This window comes from Sorex araneus, chromosome 11 (genome assembly GCF_027595985.1).
Source record: "Sorex araneus isolate mSorAra2 chromosome 11, mSorAra2.pri, whole genome shotgun sequence".
Classification (NCBI taxonomy): domain Eukaryota; kingdom Metazoa; phylum Chordata; class Mammalia; order Eulipotyphla; family Soricidae; genus Sorex; species Sorex araneus.
In genome coordinates, this window is record NC_073312.1 from 42,650,725 (window position 1) to 42,661,923 (window position 11,199).

An 11,199-nucleotide genomic window follows, 5' to 3' on the forward strand; every position below is an offset into this window, starting at 1 on the left:
CTCGTCCACAAATGGCATTGAAAAAAATGTGCTAGATAACCACAAGTAAAGAAATGAGACTGGTAACCATCTCACATCCTACATAAAAGTTAATTCAAAATAGATTAGAGACCTCAAGATTAGACAAGAATCCACAAAAGAGATCAAGAAAAACATAAGCCGAGTTGTCCAGGATATGGACCTCAGGTGTCTTCAATAATTTGGCTACATTGGCAAAGAAAGAGAAAATAAAAATAAATAAAAAGCCTCTGCATGAAAAAAATTAACCCAGGTCAAAACAAAGAGACACTCTACAGAATTGGAAAAATATTTGCATACCTTACATCTAATAAAGATATATAAAGTATTCACAACACTCAACAACAGGAAAAGCTCTACTCGCCATCAAAAAGTGGAGAGAAGAGATAGCAGACATGTCTGCTCATATGCTTGTTGTTCTGTTCATCAGTGTTAGTGTGGGTGTGGTGAAAAGGGAATCTTCATTCACTGTTAGTAGGAATGCTATTTGAGTCAGCCTTTGCGAAAAATAGTGTTTTCTCAGAAAATTAAAAATAACCCCCTCCATATGACCTAGTGATTCCACTCCTTGACATCTTTCCAAGAATACAAAAATAATAAATCAAAATACACACACATGTTCATTGCAGTACATATGTTCATTTGTAGTCATAAGCACACTAGCCAGGATATGAGAACAACCCAAATGTCCAACAACAGATGAATGGATGAAGTTGTGTCATATATACACAATGAAATGCTGTGCAGCTATTAGAATGATTAATTTTCCTCAGCCAGAGAGATAGTAGAGCAGGTAGGATGCTTGCCTTGCATGTGGTAGACCCAGATTTAATCCCCTGCATCCCATATATGCTCTGAGGACTGCCAGGAGTAATTCCTGAGTGCAGAGTTGGAGTAATCCCTTAGCATTGCCAGGAATAGCCCCAAAACAAAATCCAAACAAACAACAAAGGTGAAGTCTTCTCTTTTACTACAACTTGGATGAAAATGGAGGGCATTCATTTTGAGCAAAATAAGTCAGAGTACAAAGAGCATATAACAAATGATCTCATTCATGTGTCATATATAAACAAAGTAAGGAAATAAGCAGTATAGTAACAGATGTTAACAAACCATTGGACTTTGACTAGAAACTGAGATTACTAAGTAACTAGGGGAGGGGTTGGAGGGCTTTGCAAAAGAGGATGACAGAAGAGACACAGGGACAGTATTGATGGTAGTGAAGGTACAGTAACTTAGTACACCAGAAGCATAAACATTAACATGATTGTAACTATGTTACCTCACCTATAATAAAAGAAAAAAGTCATAAAGACAACCAATAAAAAATAATAAAATAAAAGATGTTTGGAATGCATAAAAATATTATGGTATTTATTTTTGATAGCAATAATAATCCTCTTTCACATTATTTAGACTCATTTTTGTAGTTAAAAATATCTGATCACTTGAAATAATTGATATTAGGGGGAACTTTACAATAAATAGCACTTAATTTTTTAAGTATACAATACTAATATGCAGTATACCTACTTTACATATATTTCCTGTATGTTTGTTATGTTGATATCAGAAAACTTTATTCTTACAGCACATTCCATAGCTATAGTTTGTAACATTCTTTTTTTTATTTTTTTTTTATTTTTTTTTATTTTTTTATTTATTTATTTTTTTTTTGCTTTTTGGGTCACACCTGGCGATGCACAGGGGTTACTCCTGGCTCTGCACTCAGGAATTACTCCTGGCAGTGCTCAGGGGACCATATGGGATGCTGGGAATTGAACCCGGGTCGGCCGCGTGCAAGGCAAACGCCCTACCCGCTGTGCTATTGCTCCAGCCCCTCTTTTTTTTATTATTTCAATCAATCTTCATTTTTTATAGACTATTATCATTACTGCATCACTGGCATATGCTGTGTTTTTTTGTTTTGTTTTTGGCTTTTGGAGTCAAACCTCATGATGCTCAGGAGTTACTCCAGGCTCTACACTCAGGAATTACTCCTGGCAATGCTTAGGGGACCAAATGGGATGCCGGAGATGAAACCCAGGTCAGTAGTGTGTAAGGCAAATGCCCTCCCCACTGGACTATTGCTCCAGTCCCTGTTCAGAGTTGTTTTTCAACTCTGAAGTTAACAAAGGACATTTTAGCGGCCATGTTTCCTATTACAATATTTCCTCACTGTCTCTCTTTATACAGACTGTGCACAGTCCTTTCCCAGTACTAAAGGTCTGAAAGATCTGGAAACTGTTTTTCCAAGACTCCCTTTCCAGTAGGATTTTACTTAGATTTGGCTCTTGATTGGCATTCATATAGATCAGGAAACAGAAGAGGAGAAGGAGTCATTATTTTGTCCCACAGCAGTCACAGACAGGCTTATGGGTATCAGCAGATGGCAGATAACGTGGATGCACAAACAGCTTCCAGGTTTCTTCCTAAAAATGGCTCACATTGCAACTACAAGCTGTTGAGATCATCAGTAGCAAATCTTCTGGGATTCCTGCAGTCTTCTGACATTCAAGAAAGTGTGGCTGGCCTAGGGAGATTGCTGAAAGGGCTGGAGTACATGCTTTGCATGCAGGAGCCTGGGTTCCATCCGTAACACCATAAGGTCCTCCTAGCACCACCAGGAGTGAATTCAAAACAAAATGACAGCAAAAAAAAAAAGAAAAGAAAAGAAAAGAAAACTTGACTGGATGTCCTAAAAGCCACGCACCCCTCCTTGACCTCCACTCTGCTGCTTGGCTCTTCTTTAAAGACTCTATAAGCTCCAGTTTCCTCAAATTCACTCCTTTCCTAATTAAAATACCTACAGAGGTTGCTCAGTCCTGACTGAACTTTGATGACACTTCCAAATCCAGACCTTCCTCTTAAGGATCTATAAAATCCACATCCTATTGAAATGGAAAAAATTTAAAACATGTTGGCCAGGAAGAAAATAACAATGATTGTACTGTTCACAGAAATGTCATTAAAACATTTATCTTCTTGACATTTTGCCATTTCAAACACTGGCATTCCTAACTTCTAAAGGGTCAACAGGACACACTCAGATAATGACTCTTGCCTGAGGTTGATGACTCCCTCCTCCCGGTCTGGGATAATTGGCAGTGTCCGGAAACCATGTAGCTGCACACTGAAAGAGGTACTGGCTTGCAGCGGGTAAAGCCAGAGATGCCACCAAACATCCAGCAGTGCTAGGACATCTCAAGAGGCCCATCACACTTGTGACATCCTTGGTGGCAAAGCTGAGAAGTATTGCCTCATCTTTTTTCTTAATTTTCTATGATCATTCCATCAAAAGCTCAATTTTCACCTATTTTATCCTTTTTATTTAAAAAAATAATTGGGAGCTGGAGAGATAGCACAGCGGGTAGGGCGTTTGCCTTGCACGCGGCCGACCCGGGTTCGATTCCCAGCATCCCATATGGTCCCCCAAGCACTGCCAGGAGTAATTCCTGAGTGCAGAGCCAAGAGTAACCCCTGAGCATTGCTGGGTTCTCAAAAAGAAAAAATAATAATAATTGGGGAAGAGGCTCTTGGGCCATACCTAGTGGTAGTCAGGACTTACCCCTGGTTCTGCTCTCAAGGATTACTCTTGGCGGGGCACAGGGGACCATATAGGGTCCCTGGGAACACCCTGTCTGCTGTACTATCTTTCCAGTCCAGCAAATTTTACCTTTTAAAATATAAGGAGAGACAAACCTATGTAATTAATTACAAGAGTGAGTCACACAAAGATCTGTAATAAAGATAAGAAAAGAAGGCAAGTTGCAACAGTTACACTTCTTCAAAACTCCTTTCCAGCAGGTAACAAAGGAACCAAAGGAGGGAGGACTAATAAGAGAACAAAGAGAAGGAAAAAGATTCTTAGGCATGGAAATTAGCACTTCTCTCCCCTGCAAAATAATGGCAGTGTGTGACCAATTATGGATGCTTTTCTTTTCCTCTTTACACTTCTCTATATTTTCTAAATTGTATATAATGGTCATACATTGCTTCTGTAATTGCCAAAAAATCAATAAGCATTATATTTTAAAATAGACAGAATGAGAGTAAGCAATCCTTTTGAGGAAATATTCTAGTCATATTGCTGCAAGTATTTTACATCATCTCTGAAATCCTCAAGGGAAAAAGAGACAAACATAAAAATTATGCAACTCCCACCAACCTATTGTTCTGCTTTATAGCTAGCAGGCTGCCACCAAATTTTATTAACAAGCCTTTTCCAATTTACCCAAGGTAGCGAGGAATGAGCCGCAAATTTTCTCTCAAAGGACAAAGTGTAGGAATGTGAGTCCCTCGCCTCTGGGATCAAGAAATCGTTGCTGAGAGGATACAGAAACCCCCAGCAACCTCCTCCTCCTCAGTACCCCAAGAGAGGAGGGTTGGGCCATCAAACTTGATTTCTAAGGCTCCTGAGCCAAATATTCTGTCAGATCAGAATTATGTGTGTTTACTAATAGCAACATTTTACTGTGCATTGGTATTTGTGACTAAAGGCCAACTTTTAATCTATGCATTCCAAGGATGCAGCTCATTCGTGAAATTTAAAGACCCATAAAATATTTATTTTGTTATTTTAAATATATGAATTATTTACATGCCATACCTAGAACTAGGCCATCTCTCTCTCTCTCTCTCTCTCTCTCTCTCTCTCTCTCTCTCTCTCACCTCAATCAGAAAAAATTATGAGGACTGGACTTGACCTCTCATCCCACCAAGAAGCCTAATTTTTCATTGTCTTTTTAAATGTTTAATTATTTTTATTGAAGTGTTACAGTTTATAACAGTATTACAGTATTATAAGTATCACATCCACCCAGAACATCAATATCCCTCCACCATTGTCCTAAATTCCCTCCCCCCATCCCATACTCCTCTACTTGATAGCCTCAATTCTAATTCAGTGGGCAATATTTCAGGGTTTGTTTCCATTGCCCACTATCTATTGCCTCACTTTGTTTCTTTGAACTTCACATATAAACAAGATAATCTGTTACTTGTTTCTCTTTTTCAATTTTAATATATTATAAATAACATTGTTTTGAACACAACAGACTTCTTCTTTAAATCTAATATAACCTCTTGGGGGAGGGATTACGACAGTTTCCATGTTGCTGTTTTATGCAGTAAATAAAATGCTACTTCAGCATCAGGACCACCAAAGTTTCAATAACCCTCAGTAAATAATTCTTTACACATAGTATTTATTTGTTTATTTACTTATTTATTTACTTACTTTTGCTTTTTGGGTCACACCTGGCGGTGCACAGGGGTTATTCCTGGCTTTGAACTCAGGAATTATTCCTGGCGGTGCTCAGGGGACCATATGGGATGCTGGGAATCGAACCCGGGTCGGCCGTGTGCAAGGCAAATGCCCTACCAGCTGTGCTATCACTCTAGCCCGCAACACATAGTATTTAAAGGTAAAATACTACCCAACATAGAAATTCTTCAAGGCAATTTTATTGAGTTTTTTGACTAGGAACTTCCTCTGGCAGAAGAGCAAAAAGAAATCCCTAGGCCTGGTGCTTGCACAGTATTAAGTACCATATCCTTTGCACGACCTTCCTGGAGTGATGGCAATCAGCAAGTCAGTCATCTGAGGGGGCCATGTCTCTTTCACTGATCTCCGATGGGCATGAGCCCTCCATAGTGCTGTGTGCCACAGCAGACCCCAAAGAGACAGATAAGTGGGCCTGGCCCTGTTCCTGGAGCCTAGAGAAGCATCTCCTGAAAATAATGTTTGTGGGACTGGACTGATGAATTCAAATCCCATGTTTAAGAACTTAAAACCTCTAGTCAGACTCCTGGTGACAGTTGGGAGAGGAGGGAAGACAGGGAGGACATAACCTCTAAACAGAGTGTTACTTTCTGTTGCTTGCCCTACCCTGGTCTCCAGCAGGGAAGTTCCTGGTAAACGTCTGCCAGGATCAGCTGCACAGCATGGATGCTAGTCTTCTACAATCCCAAAATGTAGCCATCAAGCTATCAAGCTGCACCTGAACATCACTTGATCAGCTCCGCCCTGGAACTGGTTCCTAGCCTCCAAGTTTTCAGGGAGCCAGGGCCTTAGGCTGGAGAACAGATTTGCTCTTTGAAGGAAAAGGAAATTTCCAGTCCTGACCTTGGTCCGGATTTCCCAGGTTTCTTGTCTATTCTCACACACACACACACACACACACACACACACACACACACACACACACACACACAAAATAATATCAGGAGATGAAGAGTGAAGTAAAATAGCTTTATTTAGGAAACAGGAGAGAGAGAGAGAGAGAGAGAGAGAGAGAGAGAGAGAGAGAGAGAGAGAGAGAGAGAGAGAGAGAGAGAGAGAGAGAGTTACAGAGACAGAAACAGAGAGACAGAGACAGACAGATGACACAGATAGGCAGACAGACAGACAGAGACAGAGATGACAAGTCAGGTGTGGGGGCGGGTGGGGAAGAGCTAAAACACTCTAGACTGAACCTGTGCTTCCGCAGAGGGGAGAGAGTGCCACTTGCTTTTGCATGCAGATTCATCTTATGAATTTTCCCCCACCCCCCTCAAACCCGCCCTGGCTCAAGGCTTTTTAATGTAGATAAGAGTCTATTTCAAGGGTGTTGTGAAGGCAAAAGAAAGGACTTTGAACTTTCAGTGATCTTCTTTCAAATTCTTATTTTAGGGTCTTTTGTTCCTGCTAAAGTTTTTCCTCTCCCAAATTAGTCCAGCCTTCTCTCAGAAAGAACCAGGATCTTACACAGTCCTAGCAAGCCTCAGTTCCTGCATCTCCAAAGGGGTGCAGGCTTCATGCTTTTGGGGTGGTGACAGAGCAATTTCTTTAGATGGTATTTTGGTTGTCTTGGGCTCCCAATCTGTCTGACTGCTTCACCCCTCTAGGGGAAACAGCCTGGACACTGTTCTATGCCCCCTCCTCATGCGCAGGCACACTCACCTCCGTTGTGCTTCCGCAAGCCCCTTCCTCCAATACACCTTATCTGGGAAAAAGGGTTAAGGCTTCTTGCAAATTTTCATTTGTCAAAAAACAAGGAACCTGGGTGTCTCATAATGGTAACCTCCTCCCGACTCTGGAAGGGAGAGACCAGCCATAGAAAAGGTATGTAATAACTCCTTGCCTATGAAAATTTTTATTCGGCCTTAATAAGCACTATCATATACTTCTTCAGACTCACCTCCTAAAGGGAGACATGGTTCTCATCCCCACAGGAGTGGCTGCACAGGCACTAGTGGGGTTTCTGTGTCCTCTATACCAGGTAGTGGAGCTTGGAACGGACCAAGGTATATGGTAACCGACTTCCACCATTAGATATCCTACTCCCAGTACACATCTGAGAGACTGAACAAATACGGTGACAGAGAAGCACAATTAATTATTCACAATCTATACTGCCTTCTAAAGATATTATATTCCACAATATCCCTGTGTTTCCTGGGTGGGTTAATGCGTGTTAAGAATGCAAGATTGGTGAAACTAGGAAAACAGCAGATATCCCAAGACAGGAAGGGATATAAAGAGATAGGGAATATGGCAAGGCACAAAGGGGAGGCTCTCCTGGCATTTAAAAGGAACTTTTGGGGGCTGGAGCGATAGCACAGCGGGTAGGGCATTTGCCTTGCATGCGGCTGACCAGGGTTGGATTCCCAGCACCCCATATGGGCCCCTGAGCACAACCAGGGGTAATTCCTGAGTGTAGAGACAGGAGTGACCCCTATGCAAGGCCGGGTGTGACCCCCCAAAAAACAAACAAACAAATAAATAAATAAATAAAAGGAACTTTTGGGACAGTAGAGCTAATATAGCAGGTGAGGTGCTTGCCTTGCATGTGGGTCACTTGGGTTCAATTCCCAGCACTACAAATGGTCCCCTGGGCAATGTCCGGATTGATCTCTGAGCACAGTCAGGAGTAAACTTGAGCATTGTAGAGTATACTCTAATCTCACCTCCTTCCAAAGAAAAAGATAGAGAACGTTATAAGAGGAGAAATGGTGAATCAGAATATTTCTAATCAAATATTGCTGGTTGATGATGACAAAACCCAATCTTTCATTTCTCCTCAAACTATTTATTAAAATCTAGACATTTTGCCAATGGACAGGGGCTTGACACTGTATGTATCCAGGAAATACTTGTTTAATGAACGGATTTATAAATAGACAAATGATAATTTAGTGGAATTGGATTTGGGGGAGGGTTACATAAAAGTTGCAGTCTTTTTTTTCTTTCAGCTATTATGCCATCTTCATCACTATCACTATCATCCTGTTGTTCATCGATTTGCTCAAGGGGGTACAGTAACATCTCCATTTGTCCTAGCCCTCAGATTTTAGCAGCCTCTCTTTGCTCGTCCTTCCAAAAGGTGCCACAGTAGAGACTCTTTCAGGGTCAGGAGAATGAGACCCATCATTATTACTGTTTTTGGCATATCAAATATGCCACGGGAAGCTTGCCAGGCTCTGTTGTGCGGGCAGGATACTCTCAGTAGCTTGCCGAGTTCTCTGAGAGGGAGAACTAGACAATGATGCCATCTTCATAATCATAGTTTTTAAGACTGCATAAATTTCCACTCATTGGCATGCTATAATTATTTATTCATGGCTATTGTTTGTTTCTTCTGGCCTTTCCTTTTTCCCTTTTTTCTTTTATTTTTTTTTAGCCATACATAGCAGTGCTAAGGGCTTGCTCCTATCTCTGTGCTCAGGGATCATTCCTGACAGTTCTCAGGGGATCACAGGTGGTGCCAAGGATCTAACTGGGATTACCCACACAAAAGGCAAGTACCTTCACCCCAGTGCTATCTCTGGCTTATCTTTATTTTTTCTATCAGGGTAACACTGAAATGAACATCTCTGGACATAGGCTTCTATGTAGATATACTGACAATTTGCTTTCCTAGAGTTATAATCTCTAGCATACAGTGGCTCATCCAAGAGACAATATCAGAATCACACTTTTGATTAGAAAGGAAACTAACAAGGAAATTTTGTTGGGGACATTATTTCAGTTAACATTCTTTACAGAAACTGAATGAACATGTGCGTTAGTCATTATGCAAACCTTTCTGAGACTATCCCAGGTATAGCCCAGTAGAGTGTCCTGAGAATACAGAACTGCCTTCAACAACCTTTATGAGAAAAACTGGATAATATCTGAATGTTGTTATAGAGTAAGTCTGAATATTGTTTTGAGAGTACAAGATAGCAACATCAAATCTGATCTGGAATGGAGAGGAGAGGAGAGAATGTCAGGGAAGATCCTTGAAGGAAATCATCTCTACAACTTGTTCTTTTGGGGGTGATGAGGGACACACAACACCTTAAAGTGTTCAGAGCTTATACCTGGCTTTGAGCTTAGGGATCATTACTAGTGGGCTCAGGAAACCTTGTGGGATGCTGGGGATCGAATTCAGGTTGACAGTGTTCAAGGCAAGCATTCTACCCACTGTACCACTACTCCTGCCTCAACTTGTTCTTAAAGTAAAACAATCTAGTTTTTTTTAGAATCTAGTTGAAGAATGAGAACAGTAATAAGTCTAGGCAAGGATAAAACCATGTACAGATGTGAGAAAGAAAACCTACAGATAAAAGAGCATAAGATGTCATGTGTGTGATGAGTGCTAAAAACACAATGGGTGTGAAGACAAGCAGTAGGTGGGTATAAAAGTTCTTGAATACACACAGGTTTGTACTTGACAACACAGGCAAAATTGTCACGAGCCCAGAAGTGACTGGAATTATCATATTTTTTATGTGTGATGATTACAAAGAGTGAAAAAGATAGGCAGACAGCTGTCAACCAAGTTCAAGATTGTCTTTGTGACAAGAGTCACATGGGAGAAAGTGACCCCTAGCATTTCATTGGTAAATTATACCCAGTTCCAACAGAACTGCAAAAACTCAGCCACAACCCCAAACATCAAGATTTAAACTACACCAAGGTAAATATTCTTCTTTCCTGGTTTAGTTCCATCATTATTCCTCAGATTCACATTTTTCTGAATTTCTCGTTCTATCCTCCACTGAGAATTTCTGAATATCACCTTGCTACCTAGAACATATTCTATAATTACCTGCTTATTTCTTCTTAGGTCCTGACCCAGATTAACTGAAAATCTTCCTCTGCTTCACCCTGCTATGTAGAGACTGGGTCCACCAACTGGTATTCTCATAGCATGTTGGTGGGCAGGGGGATAGGGGCAGGGATGGGAGATAGTATGTAGGTCAGTAGTAGAGCATTTGTATTGCATGTGTAACACCCTGGGTTTGGTCCCTGGCACCATAAGAAGGGGAGAGGAAGATAGGAAAGAGAAGAAGGGTGGAGTAGGGGAGGAGAGGAGAGGACAGGATATATTGGGTGGCAAGGATATAGCTTAGTGGTAGAGCACCTGCCTTGTATGTGTGAAGCCCTGGATTTGATTCCCAGCACCTCGTGTTTCCCAGCATGGGACGGGGAGTAGTAGTCCTTGACTATAAATAGGTATGGTCTCAAAACAAAGAAAATAATTCCTACCATGCTGGGGCATCAACACTCTAACTCTATATGTTGAATCTATAGGAAAATATTAGTCTGTGTTCTCCTAAGCCACAGAAGCAATAAGATATACATCTATATGTTTTTTCATACATATAGATTAATATATGTCATAACATAAGTAAATATACAATAGGGAACTGAATCATGAAATTACTAGAGGCTGAGAAGTCCTGAAATCTGTAGTTAACAAGTGAGACCTAGGAGACTTTTTGGTGTAAATTTCTGTCCAAGTCTGAAAACCCCAAAATCAGAAAGCTAATCATGTCACTTTTACCCACATATAAGTCCCTCAAATGCATAACAGACGGCATCTTTCCTACTAAGTCTCTCAGTATCTTATTTGATCAGTCTTTGACTGATGGAATGACAGTGGACAATCTACTCAGTCTACATAGTCACATGCCAATCTCACACAGAGACACAGACACACCTAAAAATAATATTCAACTAAATAAGGGGATCAATTGTTCCTTCCCTTCCCAATTGACACATAAAATTAGTCATCAAAGGAACTAAGAAGACACCAGCCCAGATCTGGAGGTCTGGACCATGCCAATCTCTGAGGCTGTTCTACCGAGTAGACAACTACTTGAAATGTGGTTAATATGAATTGAGGAACCCTGTAACAATAACAAATCAGA